This window comes from Caretta caretta, chromosome 5, assembly GCF_965140235.1.
Source record: "Caretta caretta isolate rCarCar2 chromosome 5, rCarCar1.hap1, whole genome shotgun sequence".
Lineage (NCBI taxonomy): Eukaryota > Metazoa > Chordata > Testudines > Cheloniidae > Caretta > Caretta caretta.
The window spans coordinates 136,269,076-136,282,236 of NC_134210.1; the positions used below are offsets into that span (position 1 = coordinate 136,269,076).

The 13,161-nt window shown below is 55.2% G+C and overlaps 1 long non-coding RNA gene across 2 annotated transcripts in view; it reads left to right on the plus strand.

Annotated features, from left to right (window-relative positions):
- The window catches only part of LOC142072247 (uncharacterized), a 49,730-nt gene that overhangs the window by 15,818 nt on the left and 20,751 nt on the right, over positions 1–13,161 (plus strand). The gene's annotated exons all lie outside the window — the stretch shown is intronic.

The window sequence follows — 13,161 nt, forward strand, 5'->3', positions numbered from 1 at the left end:
GTTTTGATGATGGAGAATTTGGGGGGGAATGTTCATCTTGGATAGGAATTAACCTGTCCATAAGGGTCTGCTCTTGTGCCAGCTGGAGCCTCATTGTCCTTCATGCTGCCTCAAGGAGCTGAAATAGCAACAGACAATGTTCTGCTGAGACAACAGGCAGCTTCCCTGTGGTGGCAGGCATGTTCAACCCAGAATAGCCTTGTGGTTTGGATCTGCAGTGCTACAGATGCCAAGGGGGAAGCTGGTACGGAAGTTTGCAGCTGCAGGCTGCAGACTTCCTGTTGTGCATAGACCTGCCAAATATTTGGTGTGTAAGGTGTTTCCAGCCAGTGATATGACATCCACAATATCAGTGGTATCTGACACTGCCCCACACATGTATCAACCCTGTTTGTTTATGGGATAATGTATTAAGTGGTTTCCAGGCTTTCCAGCAAGTGTGTTCCCTGTCCCAAGGAGCTTACACGCCAGCCCTTCTCCTTCCCTCTCAACCCTCGTATCCCAGCCTGCCTCTCCTGCTGCTGATCGCTGAGAGCAGCAGTCCATCCCCTGAGACCAGATTTAGCACCAGGAGCATATAAAACATGCCCGGGAAATGCTTGCACCTAGCTACTATTGCTCAGGACAGGGTTATCTGTAGGACGAGCAGAAAGCATTCAGCTCAGAATGGAGGATTATGGCAATATGGTTCCATAAAGAAACATCGCTTGGGGCTCAAACCTTCTCCAGATAAAACTACCCCATGTCCTTTGTTTGGCTGGGTTACTTGGGCTAACTGGGTCTCTTCATTTTTTCTCTATGGTGTTGGTTTTCAGCCCTGAGGTGAGAGTGTGACAGTGTGAGTGTGAAGAAGGAAACAAGAAATAGATGACAGTACCAGACATAGTTGACAGCTTGAACTCCCAGTCAGACACCTGCCCACCTCTGTTGAAGGGAAATGGGCACTTCCTGAGTAATGAAATGTGCTTTTATGTGGGACTGCTTCTCTGTACGGCTCTCCATAAAAACTCAGTAGTCATTAATAGAAATAGGAATTAAAGTCGGAAAGGAGACTGAAGAGGAATAAGAATTATTTTTTTTATTGATTAAAACTGATAAAGTCAGAACCATTCCCCAGTTCTCTGTCCCTTTAGTGACTGTCCCAGCTCTGTGTTCATGGAGACTGGGGCCCACTCTGACCCCCGTTCTGACTTCTTGGAGCTGCTCTGATGATGGCTAGAGACAGTAAAAGGACAAGGAGAATACCCCAAGCCCAGGAACAATGAAGGCTGACATAAGCAGGAGCTACGCAGTCTCCCACGCAACCAGATTAGAAATAAGGTGCACATTTTACAGCTAGGATGATTAACTATTGGTACAAGGGACAGGGTGGATTCTCTATCACCAAGGCTGGACATCTGTGTAACAGATAACGTCTGGCTGAGCTAGAGGGTAGGGCCTTCATGCAGGAATCACTGGTAAAATTCGCTGTTCTCTTCAAGCCTTCAATTCTATAAAACTATGAAAATATGTTTTTTAGAGGAAAATATGTTGTCTGCTATGAAACCAAACTCCAGAGACAGAGCGGTCTCCTGGTCCATAATGAAAGCCTGCAGCAACTAATGAGGCATGGGCTGTTTCCTGGATCCCTCTGGCTATCTGGAAGTGCTGGTATTTCAGGATGATCTGAACCCACTGTTTATTCAAGTCAAATCCACGATCTCAGCCTGGGTAACTGCAAACAGAGTGCTACTCTGACTTTCCCAACTTGTATCTCTGGCCTGTCTCACCCATGCCAGAGCTAGTGGTCAGTCCATAAAAAGAACAGGAGTCCTTGTGGCACCTTAGAGACTAAGAAATTTATTTGGGCTTAAGCTTTCGTGGGCTAAAACCCACTTCATCGGATGCATGTAGTGGAAAATACAGTAGAATCATAGAATATCAGGGTGGGAAGGGACCTGAGGAGGTCATCTAGTCCAACCCCCTGCTCAAAGCAGGGCCAATCCCCAATATTCACCCCAGATCCCTAAATGGCCCCCTCAAGGATTGAACTCACAACCCTGGGGTTAGCAGGCCAATGCTCAAACCACTGAGCTCTCCCTCCCCCTGGTAGGAAGATATATATATACACAGAGAACATGAAAAAATATATATATATCTTCCTACTGTATTTTCCACTGCATGCATCCGATGAAGTGGGTTATAGCCCATGAAGGCTTATGCCCAAATAAGTTTGTTAGTCTCTAAGGTGCCACAAGGACTCCTCGTTCTTTTTTGCTGATACAGACTAACACGGCTGCCCCTCTAAAATCTGGTCTGTCCATGTGACTCATCAGCCTTGGGGGTAGCTGATAGAAAAAATTACCTAGCAGGTTGTAAAAGTAGGCAAGCACCTTGAACAACCTCTCCTACAGCTGCAGATTTAATAGTTAAGATGTTTTTTAGGTAATTATTAGTGTGGGAGGGAAAGAAACACCTCTGAGTTTTGGAAGACATCATCAGGGACAACACAGTTGGCTTGTTTCATCTCGATCTGCACAAAGGCGAGGCCTTTGTCTCTCTGGGAAAGGTTAGACAAAGCACTTTTTTGGCATGGTGATGATGGGTATTCAACCTGTGTGAATATAGAATTCCTAGGCCTTGTCAGCACTGGAAATTTCCCCAATTTCACTCATCAGCAGCCAGCTGCAGGTTTGCTGCTCTAATTCAAACTCCTGGTGTAGACAGGTAAACCACTATTCGCATCAGCGCAGCGAGAAAACAGGTGCTCTGGTGACTGGAGAAGGCTGGGGGTTCTCAACAGCATGAGGGATTCCTGCCCCTTGAAGGGACCAGTGGGCTTGACATTTTCAAGATGTGCTTTGTTGAGCATAAACTTGGTGAAATTGTTTCTCCACACTTTGTGGTGAAGGCCACAGTGTGGAATCAAAGGACCAGCAGTGGTAGCTCTTGGCAGAAGGCTCTGGTATAAAGAGCCAAATCCTGCTTGCTTTCCCCACTTGAACTGTTCCACCAAGCCGGGAAAGCACTCCGGCGAGGAAGGTGAGCAGGTCTTGGGCCTGTGCAAAGTCAATTGAAATGAATGGGACTGTTTCCACTGACTTCCCTGCAGCGTGGAACATTCCCTTGTTCTGTGCACACGGGGACCCATATGGAAATGTACCTCCTCTTGGCTGTGTCTGTTTCCTTGTCTCCTGGCAATGTTGTGGGGGGGAGTTATTGAAGGGGTTTTAACATCATCTGCTGTACCAGCTGATGGTAGGTTTGTGGGGATGGTCAGGTACTCACAGTGCTGAGCTCACTGTACCCTCAAAGAACAGTGTTGCATGTTAGAGCCACAGTGGAGAAGCATGAGCTCAGGATTTGAGGGGTCAGCTGAATCTCTGTGAACAAAGGAGGAAGTGTGGGGCTGGCAAGCTTGTTGTGTGATTCTCCGACAATGTATGTGAAACACCTCTGAACACACATTTCTGGTCTGTGTGGGAGGCCTTTGCTGAGCATCCTGGGGACACTATGGTACAGATTTCCCCCTGGTGTAAACTATTCCCCCCCCACTATTACAGCCCCACTATTTTCTTGCTTCCCCCGGGGCTGACCCTGACCCCGGGAGCCCCAGCTGAACAAAACCAATCAACCAACATTTTCATGTGGGTTTTGTGGTTATTTAGGGTTTTAGTTCCTGTTGCAACAAAAAGAAAACAAGGCGGCTAAGTCTCTGGCCAGAGTTCCCTTCAGATAGCTTAATAGCCACTTAGACCCAAAGTCAGAAAGAGCACCCCAGAGCAATGCTTCCCCCTCTGGAGCTTCTAGGCAGTACAGCCTCCTGAGAAGGGCAAGACCTATGTAAACAGCCTTTAATTGGCTGGCGGGGTAACGAGGCCCACCTGCTTCCACTAGCCACACCCCGGCAGGCAAAGTTCTCTGTCTCCTCTCAGCCCAGACAGGCCAGGAAGAGAAGAACTCTCGCCCACTTGCTATTCAGGCAGTCCAGACGCACAGGACCTGGAGACACATCAGCAGGGGATGTGTCGTGCTAATTGGGCCTACAAATTCACCCTAATTAATACAACGGGCACAAAGGTGGTCACGCCTCATCTTGTTCTTTGGCTTAGTGTTTGCTAAGCCCTAACTGGTTTTGGTAATCCAAGTATAGAACTTAGATACACAGGTGACGGGCATTTCTAGAATGGCTATCAATAGAAACCAAACCCCTCCGGGGGGGTAGAGCCTTGCAGCCTGACCCGAACCTGAACGCTGATGTAGATAACCCACCTCTTTGCACTGCAGTAGTTAGGGGGATGGAAGCATTCTTCCGTCAGCCTAGCCACATCTATGGGGCCCTTAGGTCGGTGTGACTGTGACATTCAGGGGGTTGAAATTTTCATGCCCCTGAGTAATGTAGTTAGGTAGAGCTAAATTTTACGTGTAGACCAGGACTCAATCTAGCAGTAACAGGCATAACAAGATCCAACAGCTGGAAGTCAAAGCTGGGAAAATCCAGACTAGAAATAGGGTGCCCATTTTTAACACAGGGTCACTAACCACTGGAACCTAGCTATGTGGCGGATTCTCCCTCACTGGGTGTCTTTTTATGGAGATTGGATTGTCATTTTTTTAAAAAAATCTGCTCTAGCTCAACCAGAAATGATGGGCTGGATACAGGCACGACTGGGCGACATTCTCTGCAGGTTTGTAATGGTTCCTTCTGGTTTCCAGGATTCACAGACTATTCAAAGAGTTTATGTTGCTCGGAGTTGCTAGGGGTTTACTTTGGTGGAGGAGTCAGGGTGGGTTCAGAATGTTTCCCCATCAGTGCCAGAATGGCTTGTTCTGCCCATTGCTGTGTCCTGAATCTGTGCTTTAGTTCTGTAGGCAGCAGGTTTGACCAGTTAATGGATCTATCACTGGTTCCTTTAACATAACCCTTGTGGTTTCCTCTGTGCTCCTCTGTGAACAGGGATAGTCCCAGCCCCTGCCCGCCCAGAGTGATACAGTGGTGGATTCACTGGCCCATATAATGCTAAGTCCCTGACTCACCCCTCACTTCCTGCTGCCAGCTCAGAACACACGCCTGGCTGATTGGTGGGGGTTTTGAACAGAGATTTAATAACTAATAAACAATAACTTGCAGTGATGGAGCTTCCCTCCCCCGGAGTTGAGCATCTGAGGCGATGGGTGTCGCCCCCTCTGTTTACACGTGAGGAAGCTGAGGCACACAGAGGCTCAGGGCACTGCCCAAGGTCGCACAGCTTCCTACCGCTGTGCCCTGTGCATCTCCTCGCAGTGCTTGGCTGCCCCCAAGGCCCTAATCCAAAGCCCCCTTAAGGCACTGGGAGTCTTTCCATTGATTTCAATGGGCTTTGGACCAAGCCCTATTATTGATCCTGGGGGTCACAAACTGGAGTCAGGGGCTGTGACCCTGACTGAAGCAGTAGCCCTGAGGGGGATGAAATGGCCAAGCCGCCTCACTACGGTTTTCAGCCTGAAACCTCAAGGTGGCAATTTAAATGTCAGCGACTCTGTCAGCAGAAGCACCCAGCGAATGCCTGCACTGCCTCCCAGAACATCAACCCCAGCCGCCAAAACCTGGTACCTTTGTCTCTGATAGCTGTTCCCAGCCTACAGAGAAATCCTTTTGTTAAAACCACGAACGCCTCTGCCTCCAGGCAAAGGGACAGAAAAAACTCTGACGAGGCTTGACAAAGCCCTGGCTGGGGTGATTTTGTTGGGGATTGGTCCTGCTTTGAGCAGGGGGTTGGACTAGATGACCTCCTGAGGTCCCTTCCAACCCTGATATTCTATGAGTCTACGAACTCTTCGTAAATCATTCCAGTGGTTGATTATTCACTGTTAAATATTTACACTTACTGGGCACAGCTGAGGAATCAGCCCCAAGTTTAAGTATATACGAGACACATTGCTTTTCCCAGCTCCCAAGAGATAAGCACAAGGCCTTCCCTATAAAGGGAGCTGTAAGTAGATCAGAGTATGCACAGCTGTGCTGGAATCGCTGTGTCTGTCACAATGCTGGGGGCCCTTACAGCTTTGTTCCTTCTCCTTGCTCAGGGCGGTAAGTCTGCTCCTGGTGCCCAGCCCATGTTTAGTGTGATATCTGTAGCTATGCTTGAAAGCAATGCTTTTAAATTAACGTGGACTGGAAGACTGCAATGGAGAAACCCAGCAGAGGCTAACTCAACTTCCCCCAGCAGACTGAGCAGCAAACATACTGTCTTACCGCTGGACCATCGCGTTGGCCTGTGCTCTATCCACCAGTGGACACAAGAGAAAATCTGCTGGGAACTTTGGGTACTTTCAGACACACTTTCAGCATGTGTAGAATTTTAGGTATAGCTGGATTTCTGGGTTGGGGGCTTTCCAGACATTCAACAAGGGATGTTCCCTCCCCTGAGGAGCTCACAGTCTGAGACAGACAAACAGGCAGACTGGCAGACAGATGTTAGGGGAAGGGGAACAATTAGGGATTTTTTTATACAGGTCAAGGAAATTCACTGTAGTTGTCTGGCAGAAGTGGATCTCCATGGGTGGTGGGTTTAAGAAGCAAGGAGAGGCGAAGCCTTTGCAAACAGGATGCAGCCCACCTCCTTTGGAACGTTGCCACCGAAAGGGGACCAGGGCTGCAGCCCCGCCCACGCTGCACCCCAAGGCCCTCCTCCCACCCGTTCTCTTCCCCTGTGGCCCCGCCTATTCTCCTCCTCTTCCCGCCTCGTCCCCCTGAGATCCTGCCCTCATTCCGCCTCCCCCCCGAGGGCCCCTCTGCTCCCGCCTCTCCGCCTCCCCCCCCCCGGGACCCCCGGTGCTCCCGCCTCTCCGCCTCCCCTCCCGGGACCCCTGCTGCTCCCGCCTCTCCGCCTCTCCCCCTGGGACCCCCGCTGCTCCCATCTCTCCGCCTCCTCCCCCCCGGGGGCCCCGCTGCTCCCGCCTCTCCGCCTCCTCCCCCCCGGGGGCCCCGCTGCTCCCGCTTCTCTGCCTTCGCCCCCCAGGGGCCCCGCTGCTCCTGCCTCCCCGCCTCCCCCCTGGGACCCCCGCTGCTCCCGCATCTCCACCTCCCCCCCCGGGCTCCCCCGCTGCTCCCGCCTCTCCGGGAGTCCAGGCCCTGCACCCCTCTTCCTGGGATCCACTGAGACTCTCAGCCAGCCAGTAAAACAGAAGGTTTATTGGACAACAGGAACACAGTCCACAACAGAGCTTGTGGGTACAACCAGGACCCCTCAATCACGTCCTTCTGGGGGAGCAGGGAGCTTAGACCCCAGCCCTGGGGTTCCCTGTGTTCCTCCCCCCAGCCTCCAAACTGCCAACTAAACTCACCCCGCAGGTTCCCTGCTGCAGCCTCTGTTCACATTCCTGGGCAGAGGTGTCACCTCCCCCTCCCCCTCCTGGCTCAGGTGACAGGCTCTCAGGTCTCCCATCCCCAGGGCACATTCCCAGGTCAACACTCCCCCCTCCCTGCTGAGTCACATCGTCACATCTCTCCCCCCTTCGAGACTGAACTGAGCGGGGTCACTGTGACCAGTGACCTGGGGAAGTTCGGGGCCCCCTCTCCGGGACAGCGCATCCGCTATCAGGTTGGCACTTCCCTTCACGTGGACCACGTCCATGTCGTAATCCTGCAGGAGCAGGCTCCATCTCAGGAGCTTGGCGTTGGCTCCTTTCATCTGGTGCAGCCAGGTCAGGGGCGAGTGGTCGGTGTACACGGTGAAGTGCCGCCCGAAGAGATAGGGCTCTAGTTTCTTGAGGGCCCACACCATGGCCAGGCACTCCTTCTCGATGGCCGCGTAGTGTTGCTCCCGGGGTAGCAACTTCTTGCTCAGGTACACGATGGGGTGTCTCTCCCCCTTTTCATCCTCCTGCATTAACACCGCCCCCAGTCCCGTGTCGGAGGCGTCGGTGAACACCACAAAGGGCTTGTCAAAGTCTGGGTTTGCCAGAACTGGGCCACTGACCAGAGCCTCCTTCAGCGCCCGGAAAGCCTCCTGGCACTGCTCGGTCCAGACCACCTTGTCTGGCTTCCCCTTCTTGCATAGCTCAGTGATGGGGGTGGCTATGGCGCTAAAGTGAGGCACAAATCTTCGGTAGTATCCTGCCATCCCAATAAAGGCTTGGACCTGCTTTTTGGTGTGGGGAGCGGGCCAGTCTCTGATCACCTCCACCTTGGCTGGTTCCGGCTTTAGGCGGCCGCTCCCCACCCGATGGCCCAGGTAAGACACTTCCGCCATCCCCACCTTGCACTTCTCCGCTTTTACAGTCAGCCCAGCCCCCTGGAGTCGGTCCAGCACTTGTCTAACCTGGGACACATGGTCCTCCCAGGTCTGGCTAAAGACACAGATGTCATCAATATATGCCACGGCAAAACTCTCCATCCCCCTCAGGAGCTGGTCCACTAGGCGCTGGAAGGTGGCCGGCGCTCCCTTGAGGCCGAAAGGCAGGGTCAGGAACTCATAGAGCCCCAGAGGGGTGATAAAGGCCGATTTCAGCCGGGCATCTGCATCCAGCGGCACTTGCCAGTAGCCCTTTGTAAGGTCCATGGTGGTAAGGTACCGAGCTCCTCCCAGCTTGTCTAGGAGCTCATCAGGCCTGGGCATGGGGTAGGCATCAGATACTGTGATGGCATTGAGCTTCCGATAGTCCACGCAGAACCGGACCGACCCATCCTTTTTGGGGACCAGCACCACCGGCGAGGCCCAAGGGCTGGCAGATGGCTGGATCACCCCCAAAGCCAGCATGTCCCGGACCTCTCTTTCCAGGTCCTGAGCAGTTTTCCCTGTGACTCGGAAGGGGGAGCATCTTATCGGCGGGTGCGACCCTGTCTGCACCCGGTGGACAGTCAGATTAGTGCGTCCAGGCTGGTTGGAAAACAGCTGTCGGTACGGATGCAGCACCTCCCTGACCTCAGCTTGCTGGGCAGGGGTTAGCTGATCCGAGAGGGGAATTGTTTCCAGGGGGGAACCAGCTCTGGTCCCAGGGAATAGATCTACTAAAGGGTCATCTCCCTGCTCTTCCCACTGTCCACACACGGCAAACACCACATTCCCCCTGGCATAATATGGCTTCATCATATTCACATGGTACACCCGGCGGTGGTGCGCCCGGTTCGACAGCTCCACCACATAGTTTACCTCATTGAGCTGCTTGACGACCTTGAAAGGGCCCTCCCAGGCGGCCTGTAGTTTGTTCTTTCTCACTGGGATGAGAACCATCACCGGATCCCCGGTGGCGTAGGCACGGGCCCTTGCCGTGCGGTCATACCAGACCTTCTGCTTCTTCTGGGCTCTGGCCAGATTCTCCCTGGCCAGGCCCATGAGTTCAGCAAGTCTCTCTCGGAAGATCAGGACATACTCCACCACTGACTCTCCATCGGGAGTGGCCTTCCCCTCCCACTCGTCTCTCATCAGGTCCAGGGGGCCCCTCACCCTCCTTCCATATAACAGTTCGAAAGGCGAAAATCCGGTAGACTCCTGTGGCACCTCCCTGTACGCGAACAGCAGGTGAGGTAAGTACTTGTCCCAATCCTGCGGGTGCTGGTTCATAAAGGTTTTCAGCATCATCTTTAGCGTCCCGTTAAACCTCTCCACCAGCCCGTTGGACTGGGGGTGATAAGCTGAGGCCCAGTCGTGCCGGACCCCACATTTCTCCCACAAGCACCGGAGCAGGGCCGACATGAAGTTGGAGCCTTGGTCTGTCAAGACTTCCTTGGGGAACCCCACTCGGCTGAAAATGGTCAGGAGCGCATCGGCCACGGTGTCTGCTTCAATGGAAGCTAAGGGCACTGCCTCGGGGTAGCGGGTGGCAAAATCTACCACCACCAGAATGTATTTCTTCCCCGACCGGGTCGTCCTGCTGAGAGGCCCCACGATGTCCATGGCCACCTTCTGGAAAGGCTCCTCTATGATGGGCAAAGGTCTCAAAGCCGCTTTCCCCTTGTCCCGGGCCTTCCCCACCCTCTGACAGGGGTCACAGGATCGGCAATACTGCCGGACCGTGGTAAAGACCCCGGGCCAGTAAAAGTTCTGTAGCAACCTCTGCCGGGTGCGCCGGATTCCCTGGTGCCCTGCGAGGGGGATGTCATGGGCCAGGGACAGGAGCTTGCGGCGATACTTCTGGGGGACCAGCAGCTGCCTCCTGACCCCACAGGACTCTACTTCCCTTGTGGGAGCCCATTCTCGGTATAGGAACCCCTTCTCCCACAGGAACCTCTCCTGGCAGCCTCTCCTCATGGTCCGTACCACCCTGAGGTCGGCCAGGTCCCTGAGCTTCCGCAAGGAGGGATCTTTCCTCAACTCGGCCTGGAACTCAGCAGCTGGGGAAGGGATGGGGACCGGTTCCCCCTCAGTGGCCAGGTCTGAGGCCTCAGCCTCTCTGAGCCGTGCCCCTCGGCCCTCCCTTCCCACCAGGGTAGGGTCCTGCGCCTCCGGTGCGGTACCCTCCCCGAGGTCAGGGAGCAGTGGCCCTCGCCGGCTCTGGCTACGGGTCACAACCAGGGCGGTCTGGGGCTTGCTTGGCCAGTCCTCTAGGTCTCCCCCCATCAAAACTTCAGTGGGCAAATGGTGGTGTACCCCCACATCCTTGTGGCCCTCCTTGGCCCCCCATTTCAGGTGTACCCTTGCCACGGGCACCTTAAATGGGGTCCCACCCACCCCTGTCAGGGTCAGGTAGGTGTTGGGCACCACCCGATCTGGGGCCACCACCTCGGGCCGGGCCAGCGTCACCTCCGCACCCGTATCCCAGTATCCATTGACCTTCCTCCCATCCACCTCCAGGGGAACAAGGCACTCTCTCCGGAGGGACAGCCCCGCGCCCACCCTGTAAACTGAGCGCCCTGAGTCCAGAGCCTCCAGCCCTCTGGTGGAGCTGGCCTGGGGTACTCTTCCCTCCGGGGCAGGTGGTAAACTGGCAGCCCCCCTTGCCTGAGTCGTCTGCCCCTCGTCCAGCTGGGTCCCTACCCAGTTAACCCTGGGTAGGTTGGGTCTGCTCAGTTTGTCCCTGAGCCCAGGGCACTGGGACCGTACGTGGCCTCTCTGGCCACAGTGATAGCAGCTCAGGTCACGTTGGTCCCCTCGAGCGGGTCGGAGGGGCCCGACGCCAGGCGTTCCCCTTGGGAGGGGGTTCTCCCTATTTCCCCGCTGGGAGGCCCCCTGGTGACTCTCTCTCTGCATCGGGGGGGGCCTGTTCTTTTGGGACTCCTCCCGGCTACCCCCTGACCGACTGTTCACAAACTCGTCGGCCAGCTGCCCTGCGTGCTGGGGGTTCTCGAGCTTTTTGTCCACCAACCACAGCCTCAGGTCGGAAGGGCACTGTTCATACAGCTGCTCCAGTACAATTAGGTCAAGCAGGTCCTCTTTAGCTCGGGCCCCCGCTGTCCACTTGCGGGCATACCCCTGCATCCGGTTGGCCAGTTGTAGGTAGGTGACCTCAGGCGTTTTACGCTGACTCCGGAACCTTCTCCGGTACATCTCGGGGGTCAGCCCAAACTCACGGAGCAGGGCCTGTTTGAACAGTTCATAGTCCCCTGCCTCCGGCCCTGTCATCCGGCTGTACACCTCCACGGCTTTGGGGTCCAGTAAGGGGGTGAGAAACTGGAGCCTGTCTGCAGGGTCAACCCTGTGCAGCTCACAGGCATTCTCAAAGGCCGTCAGGAAGCTATCTATGTCCTCCCCCTCCTTACGCTGGGCCAGGAAGCACTTATCAAAGCTCCTTGCAGTCTTGGGTCCCCCCTCACTCACCACAGCCGGGGCCCCACTGCTCTTCAGCCTGGCCAGCTCCAGTTCATGCTGTCTTTGTTTCTCCTTCTCCTGGCGCTCCCTCTCCTTCTCCTGACGCTCCCTCTCCTTCTCCTGACGCTCCCTCTCCTTCTCCTGACGCTCATGTTGACGTTGTTTCTCCTTCTCCTCCTGCTCATGTTGACGTTGTTTCTCCTTCTCCTCCTGCTCATGTTGACGTTGTTTTTCATGATCCTCCAGCTCCCTCATTTTCATCTCCCTCTCCCATTCCAGCCGCCTCCGCTCCAGGGATGGGGAGCTCCGCCGGGAGGATCCCCTGCTGGGTGCTGGGGTCAGGGTGCCCTCGGTATTCGCTGGGCTTCCCCCAACCCCTCCCCCAGACATAGGTAGGAAGGGTCTCGGGATGTCCTCGGCAGCAGTCTGACCCCTCCCAGCCCGGTCAGGCCCCAGGGCCCACGCTGCGTCTGCCGGGCGGCTCCCCTCAGGGATAGGGATCGGGTCATCCAAGCGATCCCTCTCCTCCAACTGGGCAATCAGTTGTTCCTTGGTGGACCTCCCGATGCGCAGCCCCCTCTGCCTGCACAGCTCCACCAGGTCACTCTTAAGGCGTTTAGCGTACATCTCCCTGCTGGCCACTCGCAGGCCGGGCAGCTTCCCACGGTTTCCAGGAAAAGCCCTTAGTGTGCCAGTCCTTCTTGAGGTCACCACCTCTTTGCCAGGGTCGAGCTGCAGACTCCTCCGCCCCTGGGACTGCTCGCTGCAATCCCCCGGGGGACCCTGTTACTGCAAAAGTCTCTCTCTCTGGTCACACATTCCCAGGGGTTAACCGCCCCCCGAAACCGTCTCTGAATCTTCAGCACGCCTGGTCCCCGTCAATTCCCCTTCGTTTTACTGTTCCCCAGTCACTTACTGCAGGAAGCGCCGTTCACGGGGTGCAGTAGATCCCACCGCTGCCACCAGTTGTCACGGAGTGTGGGGGAGTCCAGGCCCTGCACCCCTCTTCCTGGGATCCACTGAGACTCTCAGCCAGCCAGTAAAACAGAAGGTTTATTGGACAACAGGAACACAGTCCACAACAGAGCTTGTGGGTACAACCAGGACCCCTCAATCACGTCCTTCTGGGGGAGCAGGGAGCTTAGACCCCAGCCCTGGGGTTCCCTGTGTTCCTCCCCCCAGCCTCCAAACTGCCAACTAAACTCACCCCGCAGGTTCCCTGCTGCAGCCTCTGTTCACATTCCTGGGCAGAGGTGTCACCTCCCCCTCCCCCTCCTGGCTCAGGTGACAGGCTCTCAGGTCTCCCATCCCCAGGGCACATTCCCAGGTCAACACTCCCCCCTCCCTGCTGAGTCACATCGTCACACCTCCCCCCCCGGGCTCCCCCGCTGCTCCCGCCTCTCCGCCTCCCCACCCGGGGGCCCCGCTGCTCCCGCCTCTCTGCCTCTCCCCC